Genomic DNA, 21,920 nt, shown 5'->3' on the forward strand with positions numbered 1-21,920 from the left:
AGTATTTGATGAATTCTATATTGACATTGTCACGAAATTCCTCTTGGAATTGAATTCTCAGCTCCTTAGGAATGTTAGTATTTGGTGATTTCTATATTGACATTGTCACGAAATTCCTCTTTTAATTGAATTCTCAGCTCGTTTGGAATGTTAGTATTTGATGATTTCTATATTCACATTGTCACGAAATTCCTCTTGGAATTGAATTCTCAGCTCCTTTGGAATATTAGTATTTGATGATTTCTATATTCACATTCTCACGAAATTCCTCTTGGAATTGAATTCTCAGCTCGTTTATAATGTTAGTATTTGATGATTTCTATATTGACATTCTAACGAAAATCGACTTCAAAGAAAATTCTCAGCTCGTTTGGAATGTTAGTATTTGATGATTTCTATATTGACATTCTGACGAAATACCTCTTGGGATTGAATTCTCAGCTCGTTTGGAATATTAGTATTTGATGATTTCTATATTCACATTCTCACGAAATTCCTCTTGGAATTGAATTCTCAGCTCGTTTGGAATGTTAGTATTTGATGATTTCTATATTCACATTCTCACGAAATTCCTCTTTTAATTGAATTCTCAGCTCGTTTGGAATGTTAGTATTTGATGATTTCTATATTCACATTGTCACGAAATTCCTCTTGGAATTGAATTCTCAGCTCCTTTGGAATATTAGTATTTGATGATTTCTATATTCACATTCTCACGAAATTCCTCTTGGAATTGAATTCTCAGCTCGTTTATAATGTTAGTATTTGATGATTTCTATATTGACATTCTAACGAAAATCGACTTCAAAGAAAATTCTCAGCTCGTTTGGAATGTTAGTATTTGATGATTTCTATATTGACATTCTGACGAAATACCTCTTGGGATTGAATTCTCAGCTCGTTTGGAATATTAGTATTTGATGATTTCTATATTCACATTCTCACGAAATTCCTCTTGGAATTGAATTCTCAGCTCGTTTGGAATGTTAGTATTTGATGATTTCTATATTGACATTCTAACGAAAATCGACTTCAAAGAAAATTCTCAGCTCGTTTGGAATGTTAGTATTTGATGATTTCTATATTGACATTCTGACGAAATTCCTCTTGGAATTGAATTCTCAGCTCGTTTGGAATGTTAGTATTTGATGATTTCTATATTCACATTCTTACGAAATTCCTCTTGGAATTGAATTCTCAGCTCCTTAAGAATGTTAGTGTTTGATGATTTCTATATTGACATTGTCACGAAATTCCTCTTGGAATTGAATTCTCAGCTCCTTAAGAATGTTAGTATTTGATGATTTCTATATTGACATTGTCACGAAATTCCTCTTGGAATTGATTTCTCAGCTCGTTTGGAATGTTAGTATTTGATGATTTCTATATTCACATTCTTACGAAATTCCTCTTGGAATTGATTTCTCAGCTCGTTAGGAATGTTAGTATTTGATGATTTCTATATTGACATTGTCACGAAATTCCTCTTGGAATTGAATTCTCAGCTCCTTAAGAATGTTAGTATTTGATGATTTCTATATTGACATTGTCACGAAATTCCTCTTGGAATTGAATTCTCAGCTCCTTTGGAATGTTAGTATTTGATGATTTCTATATTCACATTCTTACGAAATTCCTCTTGGAATTGATTTCTCAGCTCGTTAGGAATGTTAGTATTTGATGATTTCTATATTCACATTCTTACGAAATTCCTCTTGGAATTGATTTCTCAGCTCGTTAGGAATGTTAGTATTTGATGATTTCTATATTGACAGTGTCACGAAATTCCTCTTGGAATTGAATTCTCAGCTCCTTAAGAATGTTAGTATTTGATCATTTCTATATTCACATTCTTACGAAATTCCTCTTGGAATTGATTTCTCAGCTCGTTAGGAATGTTAGTATTTGATGATTTCTATATTGACATTGTCACGAAATTCCTCTTGGAATTGAATTCTCAGCTCGTTTGGAATATAAGTATTTGATGATTTCTATATTGACATTGTCACGAAATTCCTCTTGGAATTGAATTCTCAGCTCCTTAAAAATGTTAGTATTTGATGATTTCTATATTCACATTCTCACGAAATTCCTCTTGGAATTGAATTCTCAGCTCGTTAGGAATGTTAGTATTTGATGATTTCTATATTGACATTCTCACGAAATTCCTCTTGGAAATGAATTCTCAGCTCGTTAGGAATGTTAGTATTTGATGATTTCTATATTCACACTCTCACGAAATTCCTCTTTTAATTGAATTCTCAGCTCGATTTTAATATTACTATTTGATGATTTCTATATTCACATTCTTACGAAATTCCTCTTGGAATTGATTTCTCAGCTCGTTAGGAATGTTAGTATTTGATGATTTCTATATTGACATTCCCACGAAATTCCTCTTGGAATTGAATTCTCAGCTCCTTAGGAATGTTAGTATTTGATGATTGCTATATTGACATTCTCACGAAATTCCTCTTGGAATTGAATTATCAGCTCGTTTGGAATATTAGTATTTGATGATTTCTATATTCACATTCTCACGAAATTCCTCTTGGAATTGAATTCTCAGCTCGTTAGGAATGTTAGTATTTGATGATTTCTATATTGACATTCTCACGAAATTCCTCTTGGAATGGAAATCTCAGCTCGTTTGGAGTGTTAGTATTTAATGATTTCTAAATTGACATTCTGACGGAAATCCTCTTGGAATTGATTTCTCAGCTCGTTAGGAATGTTAGTATTTGATAATTTCTATATTCACATTCTCACGAAATTCCTCTTGGAATTGAATTCTCAGCTCGTTAGGAATGTTAGTATTTGATGATCTCTATATTCACATTCTCACGAAATTCCTCTTTTAATTGAATTCTCAGCTCGATTTTAATATTACTATTTGATGATTTCTATATTCACATTCTTACGAAATTCCTCTTGGAATTGATTTCTCAGCTCGTTAGGAATGTTAGTATTTGATGAATTCTATATTGACATTGTCACGAAATTCCTCTTGGAATTGAATTCTCAGCTCCTTAGGAATGTTAGTATTTGGTGATTTCTATATTGACATTGTCACGAAATTCCTCTTGGAATTGAATTCTCAGCTCGTTTGGAATGTTAGTATTTGATGATTTCTATATTCACATTCTCACGAAATTCCTCTTTTAATTGAATTCTCAGCTCGTTTGGAATGTTAGTATTTGATGATTTCTATATTCACATTGTCACGAAATTCCTCTTGGAATTGAATTCTCAGCTCCTTTGGAATATTAGTATTTGATGATTTCTATATTCACATTCTCACGAAATTCCTCTTGGAATTGAATTCTCAGCTCGTTTATAATGTTAGTATTTGATGATTTCTATATTGACATTCTAACGAAAATCGACTTCAAAGAAAATTCTCAGCTCGTTTGGAATGTTAGTATTTGATGATTTCTATATTGACATTCTGACGAAATACCTCTTGGGATTGAATTCTCAGCTCGTTTGGAATATTAGTATTTGATGATTTCTATATTCACATTCTCACGAAATTCCTCTTGGAATTGAATTCTCAGCTCGTTTGGAATGTTAGTATTTGATGATTTCTATATTGACATTCTAACGAAAATCGACTTCAAAGAAAATTCTCAGCTCGTTTGGAATGTTAGTATTTGATGATTTCTATATTGACATTCTGACGAAATTCCTCTTGGAATTGAATTCTCAGCTCGTTTGGAATGTTAGTATTTGATGATTTCTATATTCACATTCTTACGAAATTCCTCTTGGAATTGAATTCTCAGCTCCTTAAGAATGTTAGTGTTTGATGATTTCTATATTGACATTGTCACGAAATTCCTCTTGGAATTGAATTCTCAGCTCCTTAAGAATGTTAGTATTTGATGATTTCTATATTGACATTGTCACGAAATTCCTCTTGGAATTGATTTCTCAGCTCGTTTGGAATGTTAGTATTTGATGATTTCTATATTCACATTCTTACGAAATTCCTCTTGGAATTGATTTCTCAGCTCTTTAGGAATGTTAGTATTTGATGATTTCTATATTGACATTGTCACGAAATTCCTCTTGGAATTGAATTCTCAGCTCCTCAAGAATGTTAGTATTTGATGATTTCTATATTGACATTGTCACGAAATTCCTCTTGGAATTGAATTCTCAGCTCCTTTGGAATGTTAGTATTTGATGATTTCTATATTCACATTCTTACGAAATTCCTCTTGGAATTGATTTCTCAGCTCGTTAGGAATGTTAGTATTTGATGATTTCTATATTCACATTCTTACGAAATTCCTCTTGGAATTGATTTCTCAGCTCGTTAGGAATGTTAGTATTTGATGATTTCTATATTGACATTGTCACGAAATTCCTCTTGGAATTGAATTCTCAGCTCCTTAAGAATGTTAGTATTTGATCATTTCTATATTCACATTCTTACGAAATTCCTCTTGGAATTGATTTCTCAGCTCGTTAGGAATGTTAGTATTTGATGATTTCTATATTGACATTGTCACGAAATTCCTCTTGGAATTGAATTCTCAGCTCGTTTGGAATATAAGTATTTGATGATTTCTATATTGACATTGTCACGAAATTCCTCTTGGAATTGAATTCTCAGCTCCTTAAAAATGTTAGTATTTGATGATTTCTATATTCACATTCTCACGAAATTCCTCTTGGAATTGAATTCTCAGCTCGTTAGGAATGTTAGTATTTGATGATTTCTATATTGACATTCTCACGAAATTCCTCTTGGAAATGAATTCTCAGCTCGATAGGAATGTTAGTATTTGATGATTTCTATATTCACACTCTCACGAAATTCCTCTTGTAATTGAATTCTCAGCTCGTTAGGAATGTTAGTATTTGATGATCTCTATATTCACATTCTCACGAAATTCCTCTTGGAATTGATTTCTCAGCTCGTTAGGAATGTTAGTATTTGATGATTTCTATATTGACATTGTCACGAAATTCCTCTTGGAATTGAATTCTCAGCTCCTTAAGAATGTTAGTATTTGATCATTTCTATATTCACATTCTTACGAAATTCCTCTTGGAATTGATTTCTCAGCTCGTTAGGAATGTTAGTATTTGATGATTTCTATATTGACATTGTCACGAAATTCCTCTTGGAATTGAATTCTCAGCTCGTTTGGAATATAAGTATTTGATGATTTCTATATTGACATTGTCACGAAATTCCTCTTGGAATTGAATTCTCAGCTCCTTAGGAATGTTAGTATTTGATGATTTCTATATTGACATTCCCACGAAATTCCTCTTGGAATTGAATTCTCAGCTCGTTTGGAATATAAGTATTTGATGATTTCTATATTGACATTGTCACGAAATTCCTCTTGGAATTGAATTCTCAGCTCCTTAGGAATGTTAGTATTTGATGATTTCTATATTGACATTGTCACGAAATTCCTCTTATAATTGAATTCTCAGCTCCTTTGGAATGTTAGTATTTGATGATTTCTATATTCACACTCTCACGAAATTCCTCTTGGAATTGAATTCTCAGCTCGTTAGGAATGTTAGTATTTGATGATTTCTATATTGACATTCTCACGAAATTCCTCTTGGAATTGAATTCTCAGCTCCTTTGGAATGTTAGTATTTGATGATTTCTATATTCACACTCTCACGAAATTCCTCTTGGAATTGAATTCTCAGCTCGTTAGGAATGTTAGTATTTGATGATTTCTATATTGACATTCTCACGAAATTCCTCTTGGAATTGAATTCTCAGCTCGTTAGGAATGTTAGTATTTGATGATTTCTATATTCACACTCTCACGAAATTCCTCTTGGAATTGAATTCTCAGCTCGTTAGGAATGTTAGTATTTGATGATTTCTATATTGACATTGTCACGAAATTCCTCTTGGAATTGAATTCTCAGCTCGTTTGGAATATAAGTATTTGATGATTTCTATATTGACATTGTCACGAAATTCCTCTTGGAATTGAATTCTCAGCTCCTTAAGAATGTTAGTATTTGATGATTTCTATATTGACATTGTCACGAAATTCCTCTTGGAATCGAATTCTCAGCTCCTTTGGAATGTTAGTATTTGATGATTTCTATATTGACATTGTCACGAAATTCCTCTTTTAATTGAATTCTCAGCTCGATTTTAATATTACTATTTGATGATTTCTATATTGACATTGTCACGAAATTCCTCTTGGAATTGAATTCTCAGCTCCTTTGGAATGTTAGTATTTGATGATTTCTATATTCACATTCTTACGAAATTCCTCTTGGAATTGATTTCTCAGCTCGTTAGGAATGTTAGTATTTGATGATTTCTATATTGACATTGTCACGAAATTCCTCTTGGAATTGAATTCTCAGCTCGTTTGGAATATAAGTATTTGATGATTTCTATATTGACATTGTCACGAAATTCCTCTTGGAATTGAATTCTCAGCTCCTTTGGAATGTTAATATTTGATGATTTCTATATTGACATTGTCACGAAATTCCTCTTGGAATTGAATTCTCAGCTCGTTTGGAATGTTAGTATTTGATGATTTCTATATTGACATTCTCACGAAATTCCTCTTGGAATTGAATTCTCAGCTCGTTAGGAATGTTAGTATTTGATGATTTCTATATTGACATTCTCACGAAATTCCTCTTGGAATTGAATTCTCAGCTCGTTAGGAATGTTAGTATTTGATGATTTCTATATTGACATTCTCACGAAATTCCTCTTGGAATTGAATTCTCAGCTCGTTAGGAATGTTAGTATTTGATGATCTCTATATTCACATTCTCACGAAATTCCTCTTTTAATTAAATCCTCAGCTCGATTTTAATATTACTATTTGATGATTTCTATATTCACATTCTTACGAAATTCCTCTTGGAATTGATTTCTCAGCTCGTTAGGAATGTTAGTATTTGATGATTTCTATATTGACATTCTCACGAAATTCCTCTTGGAATTGAATTCTCAGCTCGTTAGGAATGTTAGTATTTGATGATCTCTATATTCACATTCTCACGAAATTCCTCTTTTAATTGAATTCTCAGCTCGATTTTAATATTACTATTTGATGATTTCTATATTCACATTCTTACGAAATTCCTCTTGAAATTGATTTCTCAGCTCGTTAGGAATGTTAGTATTTGATAATTTCCATATTCACATTCTCACGAAATTCCTCTTGGAATTGAATTCTCAGCTCGTTAGGAATGTTAGTATTTGATGATTTCTATATTGACATTCTCACGAAATTCCTCTTGGAATTGAATTCTCAGCTCGTTAGGAATGTTAGTATTTGATGATCTCTATATTCACATTCTCACGAAATTCCTCTTTTAATTGAATTCTCAGCTCGATTTTAATATTACTATTTGATGATTTCTATATTCACATTCTTACGAAATTCCTCTTGGAATTGATTTCTCAGCTCGTTAGGAATGTTAGTATTTGATGATTTCTATATTGACATTCCCACGAAATTCCTCTTGGAATTGAATTCTCAGCTCCTTAGGAATGTTAGTATTTGATGATTTCTATATTGACATTCCCACGAAATTCCTCTAGGAATTGAATTCTCAGCTCGTTTGGAATATAAGTATTTGATGATTTCTATATTGACATTGTCACGAAATTCCTCTTGGAATTGAATTCTCAGCTCCTTAGGAATATTAGTATTTGGTGATTTCTATATTGACATTGTCACGAAATTCCTCTTGGAATTGAATTCTCAGCTCCTTTGGAATATTAGTATTTGATGATTTCTATATTCACATTCTCACGAAATTCCTCTTGGAATTGAATTCTCAGCTCGTTAGGGATGTTAGTATTTGATGATTTCTATATTGACATTCTCACGAAATTCCTCTTGGAATGGAAATCTCAGCTCATTTGGAATGTTAGTATTTGATGATTTCTATATTCACATTCTCACGAAATTCCTCTTGGAATTGAATTCTCAGCTCGTTAGGAATGTTAGTATTTGATGATTTCTATATTGACATTCTCACGAAATTCCTCTTGGAATGGAAATCTCAGCTCGTTTGAAGTGTTAGTATTTAATGATTTCTATATTGACATTCTGACGAAATACCTCTTGGAATTGAATTCTCAGCTCGCTTGGAATATTAGTATTTGATGATTTCTATATTCACATTCTCACGAAATTCCTCTTGGAATTGAATTCTCAGCTCGTTAGGAATGTTAGTATTTGATGATTTCTATATTGACATTCTCACGAAATTCCTCTTGGAATGGAAATCTCAGCTCGTTTGGAGTGTTAGTATTTAATGATTTCTAAATTGACATTCTGACGGAAATCCTCTTGGAATTGATTTCTCAGCTCGTTAGGAATGTTAGTATTTGATAATTTCTATATTCACATTCTCACGAAATTCCTCTTGGAATTGAATTCTCAGCTCGTTAGGAATGTTAGTATTTGATGATTTCTATATTGACATTCTCACGAAATTCCTCTTGGAATTGAATTCTCAGCTCGTTAGGAATGTTAGTATTTGATGATCTCTATATTCACATTCTCACGAAATTCCTCTTTTAATTGAATTCTCAGCTCGATTTTAATATTACTATTTGATGATTTCTATATTCACATTCTTACGAAATTCCTCTTGGAATTGATTTCTCAGCTCGTTAGGAATGTTAGTATTTGATGAATTCTATATTGACATTGTCACGAAATTCCTCTTGGAATTGAATTCTCAGCTCGTTTGGAATGTTAGTATTTGGTGATTTCTATATTGACATTGTCACGAAATTCCTCTTGGAATTGAATTCTCAGCTCGTTTGGAATGTTAGTATTTGATGATTTCTATATTCACATTCTCACGAAATTCCTCTTTTAATTGAATTCTCAGCTCGTTTGGAATGTTAGTATTTGATGATTTCTATATTCACATTCTCACGAAATTCCTCTTTTAATTGAATTCTCAGCTCGTTTGGAATGTTAGTATTTGATGATTTCTATATTCACATTCTCACGAAATTCCTCTTGGAATTGAATTCTCAGCTCGTTTGGAATGTTAGTATTTGATGATTTCTATATTCACATTCTCACGAAATTCCTCTTTTAATTGAATTCTCAGCTCGTTTGGAATGTTAGTATTTGATGATTTCTATATTGACATTGTCACGAAATTCCTCTTGGAATTGAATTCTCAGCTCCTTAAGAATGTTAGTATTTGATCATTTCTATATTCACATTCTTACGAAATTCCTCTTGGAATTGATTTCTCAGCTCGTTAGGAATGTTAGTATTTGATGATTTCTATATTGACATTGTCACGAAATTCCTCTTGGAATTGAATTCTCAGCTCGTTTGGAATATAAGTATTTGATGATTTCTATATTGACATTGTCACGAAATTCCTCTTGGAATTGAATTCTCAGCTCCTTAAAAATGTTAGTATTTGATGATTTCTATATTCACATTCTCACGAAATTCCTCTTGGAATTGAATTCTCAGCTCGTTAGGAATGTTAGTATTTGATGATTTCTATATTGACATTCTCACGAAATTCCTCTTGGAAATGAATTCTCAGCTCGTTAGGAATGTTAGTATTTGATGATTTCTATATTCACACTCTCACGAAATTCCTCTTGTAATTGAATTCTCAGCTCGTTAGGAATGTTAGTATTTGATGATCTCTATATTCACATTCTCACGAAATTCCTCTTGGAATTGATTTCTCAGCTCGTTAGGAATGTTAGTATTTGATGATTTCTATATTGACATTGTCACGAAATTCCTCTTGGAATTGAATTCTCAGCTCCTTAAGAATGTTAGTATTTGATCATTTCTATATTCACATTCTTACGAAATTCCTCTTGGAATTGATTTCTCAGCTCGTTAGGAATGTTAGTATTTGATGATTTCTATATTGACATTGTCACGAAATTCCTCTTGGAATTGAATTCTCAGCTCGTTTGGAATATAAGTATTTGATGATTTCTATATTGACATTGTCACGAAATTCCTCTTGGAATTGAATTCTCAGCTCCTTAGGAATGTTAGTATTTGATGATTTCTATATTGACATTCCCACGAAATTCCTCTTGGAATTGAATTCTCAGCTCCTTTGGAATGTTAGTATTTGATGATTTCTATATTCACACTCTCACGAAATTCCTCTTGGAATTGAATTCTCAGCTCGTTAGGAATGTTAGTATTTGATGATTTCTATATTGACATTCTCACGAAATTCCTCTTGGAATTGAATTCTCAGCTCCTTTGGAATGTTAGTATTTGATGATTTCTATATTCACACTCTCACGAAATTCCTCTTGGAATTGAATTCTCAGCTCGTTAGGAATGTTAGTATTTGATGATTTCTATATTGACATTCTCACGAAATTCCTCTTGGAATTGAATTCTCAGCTCGTTAGGAATGTTAGTATTTGATGATTTCTATATTCACACTCTCACGAAATTCCTCTTGGAATTGAATTCTCAGCTCGTTAGGAATGTTAGTATTTGATGATTTCTATATTGACATTGTCACGAAATTCCTCTTGGAATTGAATTCTCAGCTCGTTTGGAATATAAGTATTTGATGATTTCTATATTGACATTGTCACGAAATTCCTCTTGGAATTGAATTCTCAGCTCCTTAAGAATGTTAGTATTTGATGATTTCTATATTGACATTGTCACGAAATTCCTCTTGGAATCGAATTCTCAGCTCCTTTGGAATGTTAGTATTTGATGATTTCTATATTGACATTGTCACGAAATTCCTCTTTTAATTGAATTCTCAGCTCGATTTTAATATTACTATTTGATGATTTCTATATTGACATTGTCACGAAATTCCTCTTGGAATTGAATTCTCAGCTCCTTTGGAATGTTAGTATTTGATGATTTCTATATTCACATTCTTACGAAATTCCTCTTGGAATTGATTTCTCAGCTCGTTAGGAATGTTAGTATTTGATGATTTCTATATTGACATTGTCACGAAATTCCTCTTGGAATTGAATTCTCAGCTCGTTTGGAATATAAGTATTTGATGATTTCTATATTGACATTGTCACGAAATTCCTCTTGGAATTGAATTCTCAGCTCCTTTGGAATGTTAATATTTGATGATTTCTATATTGACATTGTCACGAAATTCCTCTTGGAATTGAATTCTCAGCTCGTTTGGAATGTTAGTATTTGATGATTTCTATATTGACATTCTCACGAAATTCCTCTTGGAATTGAATTCTCAGCTCGTTAGGAATGTTAGTATTTGATGATTTCTATATTGACATTCTCACGAAATTCCTCTTGGAATTGAATTCTCAGCTCGTTAGGAATGTTAGTATTTGATGATTTCTATATTGACATTCTCACGAAATTCCTCTTGGAATTGAATTCTCAGCTCGTTAGGAATGTTAGTATTTGATGATCTCTATATTCACATTCTCACGAAATTCCTCTTTTAATTAAATCCTCAGCTCGATTTTAATATTACTATTTGATGATTTCTATATTCACATTCTTACGAAATTCCTCTTGGAATTGATTTCTCAGCTCGTTAGGAATGTTAGTATTTGATGATTTCTATATTGACATTCTCACGAAATTCCTCTTGGAATTGAATTCTCAGCTCGTTAGGAATGTTAGTATTTGATGATCTCTATATTCACATTCTCACGAAATTCCTCTTTTAATTGAATTCTCAGCTCGATTTTAATATTACTATTTGATGATTTCTATATTCACATTCTTACGAAATTCCTCTTGAAATTGATTTCTCAGCTCGTTAGGAATGTTAGTATTTGATAATTTCCATATTCACATTCTCACGAAATTCCTCTTGGAATTGAATTCTCAGCTCGTTAGGAATGTTAGTATTTGATGATTTCTATATTGACATTCTCACGAAATTCCTCTTGGAATTGAATTCTCAGCTCGTTAGGAATGTTAGTATTTGATGATCTCTATATTCACATTCTCACGAAATTCCTCTTTTAATTGAATTCTCAGCTCGATTTTAATATTACTATTTGATGATTTCTATATTCACATTCTTACGAAATTCCTCTTGGAATTGATTTCTCAGCTCGTTAGGAATGTTAGTATTTGATGATTTCTATATTGACATTCCCACGAAATTCCTCTTGGAATTGAATTCTCAGCTCCTTAGGAATGTTAGTATTTGATGATTTCTATATTGACATTCCCACGAAATTCCTCTAGGAATTGAATTCTCAGCTCGTTTGGAATATAAGTATTTGATGATTTCTATATTGACATTGTCACGAAATTCCTCTTGGAATTGAATTCTCAGCTCCTTAGGAATATTAGTATTTGGTGATTTCTATATTGACATTGTCACGAAATTCCTCTTGGAATTGAATTCTCAGCTCCTTTGGAATATTAGTATTTGATGATTTCTATATTCACATTCTCACGAAATTCCTCTTGGAATTGAATTCTCAGCTCGTTAGGGATGTTAGTATTTGATGATTTCTATATTGACATTCTCACGAAATTCCTCTTGGAATGGAAATCTCAGCTCGTTTGGAATGTTAGTATTTGATGATTTCTATATTCACATTCTCACGAAATTCCTCTTGGAATTGAATTCTCAGCTCGTTAGGAATGTTAGTATTTGATGATTTCTATATTGACATTCTCACGAAATTCCTCTTGGAATGGAAATCTCAGCTCGTTTGAAGTGTTAGTATTTAATGATTTCTATATTGACATTCTGACGAAATACCTCTTGGAATTGAATTCTCAGCTCGCTTGGAATATTAGTATTTGATGATTTCTATATTCACATTCTCACGAAATTCCTCTTGGAATTGAATTCTCAGCTCGTTAGGAATGTTAGTATTTGATGATTTCTATATTGACATTCTCACGAAATTCCTCTTGGAATGGAAATCTCAGCTCGTTTGGAGTGTTAGTATTTAATGATTTCTAAATTGACATTCTGACGGAAATCCTCTTGGAATTGATTTCTCAGCTCGTTAGGAATGTTAGTATTTGATAATTTCTATATTCACATTCTCACGAAATTCCTCTTGGAATTGAATTCTCAGCTCGTTAGGAATGTTAGTATTTGATGATTTCTATATTGACATTCTCACGAAATTCCTCTTGGAATTGAATTCTCAGCTCGTTAGGAATGTTAGTATTTGATGATCTCTATATTCACATTCTCACGAAATTCCTCTTTTAATTGAATTCTCAGCTCGATTTTAATATTACTATTTGATGATTTCTATATTCACATTCTTACGAAATTCCTCTTGGAATTGATTTCTCAGCTCGTTAGGAATGTTAGTATTTGATGAATTCTATATTGACATTGTCACGAAATTCCTCTTGGAATTGAATTCTCAGCTCGTTTGGAATGTTAGTATTTGGTGATTTCTATATTGACATTGTCACGAAATTCCTCTTGGAATTGAATTCTCAGCTCGTTAGGAATGTTAGTATTTGATGATTTCTATATTGACATTCTCACGAAATTCCTCTTGGAATGGAAATCTCAGCTCGTTTGGAGTGTTAGTATTTAATGATTTCTAAATTGACATTCTGACGGAAATCCTCTTGGAATTGATTTCTCAGCTCGTTAGGAATGTTAGTATTTGATAATTTCTATATTCACATTCTCACGAAATTCCTCTTGGAATTGAATTCTCAGCTCGTTAGGAATGTTAGTATTTGATGATTTCTATATTGACATTCTCACGAAATTCCTCTTGGAATTGAATTCTCAGCTCGTTAGGAATGTTAGTATTTGATGATCTCTATATTCACATTCTCACGAAATTCCTCTTTTAATTGAATTCTCAGCTCGATTTTAATATTACTATTTGATGATTTCTATATTCACATTCTTACGAAATTCCTCTTGGAATTGATTTCTCAGCTCGTTAGGAATGTTAGTATTTGATGAATTCTATATTGACATTGTCACGAAATTCCTCTTGGAATTGAATTCTCAGCTCGTTTGGAATGTTAGTATTTGGTGATTTCTATATTGACATTGTCACGAAATTCCTCTTGGAATTGAATTCTCAGCTCGTTTGGAATGTTAGTATTTGATGATTTCTATATTCACATTCTCACGAAATTCCTCTTTTAATTGAATTCTCAGCTCGTTTGGAATGTTAGTATTTGATGATTTCTATATTCACATTCTCACGAAATTCCTCTTTTAATTGAATTCTCAGCTCGTTTGGAATGTTAGTATTTAATGATTTCTAAATTGACATTCTGACGGAAATCCTCTTGGAATTGATTTCTCAGCTCGTTAGGAATGTTAGTATTTGATAATTTCTATATTCACATTCTCACGAAATTCCTCTTGGAATTGAATTCTCAGCTCGTTAGGAATGTTAGTATTTGATGATTTCTATATTGACATTCTCACGAAATTCCTCTTGGAATTGAATTCTCAGCTCGTTAGGAATGTTAGTATTTGATGATCTCTATATTCACATTCTCACGAAATTCCTCTTTTAATTGAATTCTCAGCTCGATTTTAATATTACTATTTGATGATTTCTATATTCACATTCTTACGAAATTCCTCTTGGAATTGATTTCTCAGCTCGTTAGGAATGTTAGTATTTGATGATTTCTATATTGACATTCCCACGAAATTCCTCTTGGAATTGAATTCTCAGCTCCTTAGGAATGTTAGTATTTGATGATTTCTATATTGACATTCCCACGAAATTCCTCTAGGAATTGAATTCTCAGCTCGTTTGGAATATAAGTATTTGATGATTTCTATATTGACATTGTCACGAAATTCCTCTTGGAATTGAATTCTCAGCTCCTTAGGAATATTAGTATTTGGTGATTTCTATATTGACATTGTCACGAAATTCCTCTTGGAATTGAATTCTCAGCTCCTTTGGAATATTAGTATTTGATGATTTCTATATTCACATTCTCACGAAATTCCTCTTGGAATTGAATTCTCAGCTCGTTAGGGATGTTAGTATTTGATGATTTCTATATTGACATTCTCACGAAATTCCTCTTGGAATGGAAATCTCAGCTCGTTTGGAATGTTAGTATTTGATGATTTCTATATTCACATTCTCACGAAATTCCTCTTGGAATTGAATTCTCAGCTCGTTAGGAATGTTAGTATTTGATGATTTCTATATTGACATTCTCACGAAATTCCTCTTGGAATGGAAATCTCAGCTCGTTTGAAGTGTTAGTATTTAATGATTTCTATATTGACATTCTGACGAAATACCTCTTGGAATTGAATTCTCAGCTCGCTTGGAATATTAGTATTTGATGATTTCTATATTCACATTCTCACGAAATTCCTCTTGGAATTGAATTCTCAGCTCGTTAGGAATGTTAGTATTTGATGATTTCTATATTGACATTCTCACGAAATTCCTCTTGGAATGGAAATCTCAGCTCGTTTGGAGTGTTAGTATTTAATGATTTCTAAATTGACATTCTGACGGAAATCCTCTTGGAATTGATTTCTCAGCTCGTTAGGAATGTTAGTATTTGATAATTTCTATATTCACATTCTCACGAAATTCCTCTTGGAATTGAATTCTCAGCTCGTTAGGAATGTTAGTATTTGATGATTTCTATATTGACATTCTCACGAAATTCCTCTTGGAATTGAATTCTCAGCTCGTTAGGAATGTTAGTATTTGATGATCTCTATATTCACATTCTCACGAAATTCCTCTTTTAATTGAATTCTCAGCTCGATTTTAATATTACTATTTGATGATTTCTATATTCACATTCTTACGAAATTCCTCTTGGAATTGATTTCTCAGCTCGTTAGGAATGTTAGTATTTGATGAATTCTATATTGACATTGTCACGAAATTCCTCTTGGAATTGAATTCTCAGCTCGTTTGGAATGTTAGTATTTGGTGATTTCTATATTGACATTGTCACGAAATTCCTCTTGGAATTGAATTCTCAGCTCGTTTGGAATGTTAGTATTTGATGATTTCTATATTCACATTCTCACGAAATTCCTCTTTTAATTGAATTCTCAGCTCGTTTGGAATGTTAGTATTTGATGATTTCTATATTCACATTCTCACGAAATTCCTCTTTTAATTGAATTCTCAGCTCGTTTGGAATGTTAGTATTTAATGATTTCTAAATTGACATTCTGACGGAAATCCTCTTGGAATTGATTTCTCAGCTCGTTAGGAATGTTAGTATTTGATAATTTCTATATTCACATTCTCACGAAATTCCTCTTGGAATTGAATTCTCAGCTCGTTAGGAATGTTAGTATTTGATGATTTCTATATTGACATTCTCACGAAATTCCTCTTGGAATTGAATTCTCAGCTCGTTAGGAATGTTAGTATTTGATGATCTCTATATTCACATTCTCACGAAATTCCTCTTTTAATTGAATTCTCAGCTCGATTTTAATATTACTATTTGATGATTTCTATATTCACATTCTTACGAAATTCCTCTTGGAATTGATTTCTCAGCTCGTTAGGAATGTTAGTATTTGATGAATTCTATATTGACATTGTCACGAAATTCCTCTTGGAATTGAATTCTCAGCTCCTTAGGAATGTTAGTATTTGGTGATTTCTATATTGACATTGTCACGAAATTCCTCTTGGAATTGAATTCTCAGCTCGTTTGGAATGTTAGTATTTGATGATTTCTATATTCACATTCTCACGAAATTCCTCTTTTAATTGAATTCTCAGCTCGTTTGGAATGTTAGTATTTGATGATTTCTATATTCACATTGTCACGAAATTCCTCTTGGAATTGAATTATCAGCTCCTTTGGAATATTAGTATTTGATGATTTCTATATTCACATTCTCACGAAATTCCTCTTGGAATTGAATTCTCAGCTCGTTTATAATGTTAGTATTTGATGATTTCTATATTGACATTCTAACGAAAATCGACTTCAAAGAAAATTCTGAGCTCGTTTGGAATGTTAGTATTTGATGATTTCTATATTGACATTCTGACGAAATACCTCTTGGGATTGAATTCTCAGCTCGTTTGGAATATTAGTATTTGATGATTTCTATATTCACATTCTCACGAAATTCCTCTTGGAATTGAATTCTCAGCTCGTTAGGAATGTTAGTATTTGATGATTTCTATATTGACATTCTCACGAAATTCCTCTTGGAATGGAAATCTCAGCTCGTTTGGAATGTTAGTATTTGATGATTTCTATATTGACATTCTCACGAAATTCCTCTTGGAATTGAATTCTCAGCTCCTTTGGAATGTTAGTATTTGATGATTTCTATATTCACACTCTCACGAAATTCCTCTTGGAATTGAATTCTCAGCTCGTTAGGAATGTTAGTATTTGATGATTTCTATATTGACATTCTCACGAAATTCCTCTTGGAATTGAATTCTCAGCTGGTTAGGAATGTTAGTATTTGATGATTTCAATATTCACATTCTCACGAAATTCCTCTTGGAATTGAATTCTCAGCTCGTTTGGAATATAAGTATTTGATGATTTCTATATTGACATTGTCACGAAATTCCTCTTGGAATTGAATTCTCAGCTCCTTAAGAATGTTAGTATTTGATGATTTCTATATTGACATTGTCACGAAATTCCTCTTGGAATCGAATTCTCAGCTCCTTTTGAATGTTAGTATTTGATGATTTCTATATTGACATTGTCACGAAATTCCTCTTTTAATTGAATTCTCAGCTCGATTTTAATATTACTATTTGATGATTTCTATATTGACATTGTCACGAAATTCCTCTTGGAATTGAATTCTCAGCTCCTTTGGAATGTTAGTATTTGATGATTTCTATATTGACATTGTCACGAAATTCCTCTTGGAATTGATTTCTCAGCTCGTTTGGAATGTTAGTATTTGATGATTTCTATATTCACATTCTTACGAAATTCCTCTTGGAATTGATTTCTCAGCTCGTTAGGAATGTTAGTATTTGATGATTTCTATATTGACATTGTCACGAAATTCCTCTTGGAATTGAATTCTCAGCTCGTTTGGAATGTTAGTATTTGATGATTTCAATATTCACATTCTCACGAAATTCCTCTTGGAATTGAATTCTCAGCTCGTTTGGAATATAAGTATTTGATGATTTCTATATTGACATTGTCACGAAATTCCTCTTGGAATTGAATTCTCAGCTCCTTAAGAATGTTAGTATTTGATGATTTCTATATTGACATTGTCACGAAATTCCTCTTGGAATCGAATTCTCAGCTCCTTTTGAATGTTAGTATTTGATGATTTCTATATTGACATTGTCACGAAATTCCTCTTTTAATTGAATTCTCAGCTCGATTTTAATATTACTATTTGATGATTTCTATATTGACATTGTCACGAAATTCCTCTTGGAATTGAATTCTCAGCTCCTTTGGAATGTTAGTATTTGATGATTTCTATATTGACATTGTCACGAAATTCCTCTTAGAATTGATTTCTCAGCTCGTTTGGAATGTTAGTATTTGATGATTTCTATATTCACATTCTTACGAAATTCCTCTTGGAATTGATTTCTCAGCTCGTTAGGAATGTTAGTATTTGATGATTTCTATATTGACATTGTCACGAAATTCCTCTTGGAATTGAATTCTCAGCTCGTTTGGAATATAAGTATTTGATGATTTCTATATTGACATTGTCACGAAATTCCTCTTGGAATTGAATTCTCAGCTCCTTAAGAATGTTAGTATTTGATGATTTCTATATTGACATTGTCACAAAATTCCTCTTGGAATTGAATTCTCAGCTCCTTAAGAATGTTAGTATTTGATGATTTCTATATTGACATTGTCACGAAATTCCTCTTGGAATTGAATTATCAGCTCCTTAAGAATGTTAGTATTTGATGATTTCTATATTGACATTGTCACGAAATTCCTCTTGGAATTGAATTCTCAGCTCCTTTGGAATGTTAGTATTTGATGATTTCTATATTGACATTGTCACGAAATTCCTCTTGGAATTGAATTCTCAGCTCGTTTGGAATATAAGTATTTGATGATTTCTATATTCACATTCTCACGAAATTCCTCTTGGAATTGAATTCTCAGCTCGTTAGGAATGTTAGTATTTGATGATTTCTATATTGACATTCTCACGAAATTCCTCTTGGAATTGAATTCTCAGCTCGTTAGGAATGTTAGTATTTGATGATTTCTATATTCACACTCTCACGAAATTCCTCTTGGAATTGAATTCTCAGCTCGTTAGAAATGTTAGTATTTGATGATCTCTATATTCACATTCTCACGAAATTCCTCTTTTAATTGAATTCTCAGCTCGATTTTAATATTACTATTTGATGATTTCTATATTCACATTCTTACGAAATTCCTCTTGGAATTGATTTCTCAGCTCGTTAGGAATGTTAGTATTTGATGATTTCTATATTGACATTCCCACGAAATTCCTCTTGGAATTGAATTCTCAGCTCGTTTGGAATATAAGCATTTGATGATTTCTATATTGACATTGTCACGAAATTCCTCTTTTAATTGAATTCTCAGCTCCTTAGGAATGTTAGTATTTGATGATTTCTATATTGACATTGTCACGAAATTCCTCTTGGAATTGAATTCTCAGCTCCTTTGGAATGTTAGTATTTAATGATTTCTATATTGACATTCCCACGAAATTCCTCTTGGAATTGAATTCTCAGCTCCTTAGGAATGTTAGTATTTGATGATTTCTATATTGACATTCCCACGAAATTCCTCTTGGAATTGAATTCTCAGCTCGTTTGGAATATAAGTATTTGATGATTTCTATATTGACATTGTCACGAAATTCCTCTTGGAATTGAATTCTCAGCTCCTTAGGAATGTTAGTATTTGATGATTTCTATATTGACATTGTCACGAAATTCCTCTTATAATTGAATTCTCAGCTCCTTTGGAATGTTAGTATTTGATGATTTCTATATTCACACTCTCACGAAATTCCTCTTGGAATTGAATTCTCAGCTCGTTAGGAATGTTAGTATTTGATGATTTCTATATTAACATTCTCACGAAATTCCTCTTGGAATTGAATTCTCAGCTCCTTTGGAATGTTAGTATTTGATGATTTCTATATTCACACTCTCACGAAATTCCTCTTGGAATTGAATTCTCAGCTCGTTAGGAATGTTAGTATTTGATGATTTCTATATTGACATTCTCACGAAATTCCTCTTGGAATTGAATTCTCAGCTCGTTAGGAATGTTAGTATTTGATGATTTCTATATTCACACTCTCACGAAATTCCTCTTGGAATTGAATTCTCAGCTCGTTAGGAATGTTAGTATTTGATGATTTCTATATTGACATTGTCACGAAATTCCTCTTGGAATTGAATTCTCAGCTCGTTTGGAATATAAGTATTTGATGATTTCTAAATTGACATTGTCACGAAATTCCTCTTGGAATTGAATTCTCAGCTCCTTAAGAATGTTAGTATTTGATGATTTCTATATTGACATTGTCACGAAATTCCTCTTGGAATCGAATTCTCAGCTCCTTTGGAATGTTAGTATTTGATGATTTCTATATTGACATTGTCACGAAATTCCTCTTTTAATTGAATTCTCAGCTCGATTTTAATATTACTATTTGATGATTTCTATATTGACATTGTCACGAAATTCCTCTTGGAATTGAATTCTCAGCTCCTTTGGAATGTTAGTATTTGATGATTTCTATATTCACATTCTTACGAAATTCCTCTTGGAATTGATTTCTCAGCTCGTTAGGAATGTTAGTATTTGATGATTTCTATATTGACATTGTCACGAAATTCCTCTTGGAATTGAATTCTCAGCTCCTTAAGAATGTTAGTATTTGATGATTTCTATATTGACATTGTCACGAAATTCCTCTTGGAATCGAATTCTCAGCTCCTTTGGAATGTTAGTATTTGATGATTTCTATATTGACATTGTCACGAAATTCCTCTTTTAATTGAATTCTCAGCTCGATTTTAATATTACTATTTGATGATTTCTATATTGACATTGTCACGAAATTCCTCTTGGAATTGAATTCTCAGCTCCTTAAGAATGTTAGTATTTGATGATTTCTATATTGACATTGTCACGAAATTCCTCTTGGAATCGAATTCTCAGCTCCTTTGGAATGTTAGTATTTGATGATTTCTATATTGACATTGTCACGAAATTCCTCTTTTAATTGAATTCTCAGCTCGATTTTAATATTACTATTTGATGATTTCTATATTGACATTGTCACGAAATTCCTCTTGGAATTGAATTCTCAGCTCCTTTGGAATGTTAGTATTTGATGATTTCTATATTCACATTCTTACGAAATTCCTCTTGGAATTGATTTCTCAGCTCGTTAGGAATGTTAGTATTTGATGATTTCTATATTGACATTGTCACGAAATTCCTCTTGGAATTGAATTCTCAGCTCCTTTGGAATGTTAATATTTGATGATTTCTATATTGACATTGTCACGAAATTCCTCTTGGAATTGAATTCTCAGCTCGTTTGGAATGTTAGTATTTGATGATTTCTATATTGACATTCTCACGAAATTCCTCTTGGAATTGAATTCTCAGCTCGTTAGGAATGTTAGTATTTGATGATTTCTATATTGACATTCTCACGAAATTCCTCTTGGAATTGAATTCTCAGCTCGTTAGGAATGTTAGTATTTGATGATTTCTATATTGACATTCTCACGAAATTCCTCTTGGAATTGAATTCTCAGCTCGTTAGGAATGTTAGTATTTGATGATCTCTATATTCACATTCTCACGAAATTCCTCTTTTAATTAAATCCTCAGCTCGATTTTAATATTACTATTTGATGATTTCTATATTCACATTCTTACGAAATTCCTCTTGGAATTGATTTCTCAGCTCGTTAGGAATGTTAGTATTTGATGATTTCTATATTGACATTCTCA

The sequence above is a fragment of the Rhynchophorus ferrugineus genome, unplaced genomic scaffold, assembly GCF_030347505.1.
Source record: "Rhynchophorus ferrugineus isolate W39M unplaced genomic scaffold, kcgeb_rfMv2 rfM130, whole genome shotgun sequence".
Lineage (NCBI taxonomy): Eukaryota > Metazoa > Arthropoda > Insecta > Coleoptera > Curculionidae > Rhynchophorus > Rhynchophorus ferrugineus.